This window comes from Otolemur garnettii, unplaced genomic scaffold (genome assembly GCF_000181295.1).
Source record: "Otolemur garnettii isolate 467f Iridium unplaced genomic scaffold, OtoGar3 scaffold00105, whole genome shotgun sequence".
Taxonomy (NCBI): domain Eukaryota; kingdom Metazoa; phylum Chordata; class Mammalia; order Primates; family Galagidae; genus Otolemur; species Otolemur garnettii.
In genome coordinates this window covers 2,214,108-2,215,003 of record NW_003852500.1, presented here as the reverse complement: position 1 = coordinate 2,215,003, position 896 = coordinate 2,214,108, and the positions used below count along the sequence as shown (strand labels likewise).

Sequence of the window (896 nt, the reverse complement as noted above, 5' to 3'; positions counted from 1 at the left end):
GCCACAACGCCTAGCTATTTTTTGGTTGCAGTCATCATTGTTGTTTGGCAGACCCAGGCTGGATTCGAACCTGCCACTTTAGGTATATGTGGCTGGCACCTTAGCCGCTTGAGCCACAGGCGCCAAGCTGAGGTCAGAAATTCAAGACCACCTGGTCAATGTAGTGAGACCTTGCTGCTAAAAAAAAAAAAGAAGCTGAGGTCAGAGACGGGAAGTAGCAGAGAAATGCAATCCTACCAGCCTTGAGGCAGGAATCAGCTGTTTGTTTATTTAATTCAGTCTCCATAGAGACCATCAAAAATTGCCAGTGCCAACTATATTGCAAGTTGTCACGGCCAGGTATTGGGAAAAGTTTTCAATTAGCAATAATGGTGCCTTGGATAAACGGCATTGGCTATGATACTGCCACTGTGCAAAGCTGGAATCAGGTGTTTTTGAGAACTGCCCATGGAGGGGGCAGTTGAGGTCCACATTCCTACTGCATTGGGAAGCTCACTTCTCTCCACAGCCTGAATGAGCTTGGATGAAGACTCTGAGCCTCTTAAATGAACTCAATCAGGCTGACACCTTATGAGATACTGATAAAATAACGCAGTTACAATATATTCAGACTCCTAATCTACAGAAATTTTAAGATAAGTGGATATTATTTTAAGCTGCTAAATTTGTGTTAGCTTGTTTTGCAGCAACAGAGAACTAATTCACCTATGATATATCCTTGTCAAAAATGCCTACTCTGTGATAAGGATGGGTTGATATACGTTCATCCGTTGTAACAACTATACCATTCTGGTTGGGGATCTTGATATAGGGGAGGCTCTGCATTTGTGGGGGCAGGGAATATATGAGAAATTTCTGTACTTTCTACTCAATTTTGCTATAAACCGCAAAATGCT

The 896-nt window shown here is 42.5% G+C and overlaps 1 non-coding gene across 1 annotated transcript; it reads right to left on the bottom strand.

The window, feature by feature from the left end:
* Positions 1-279: 279 nt before the first annotated feature.
* On the bottom strand, positions 280-420 carry LOC111727438. The gene has a single exon (XR_002774994.1). It is a non-coding gene; the product is annotated as a U4 spliceosomal RNA (small nuclear RNA).
* Between the last annotated feature and the right edge of the window lie 476 nt (positions 421-896).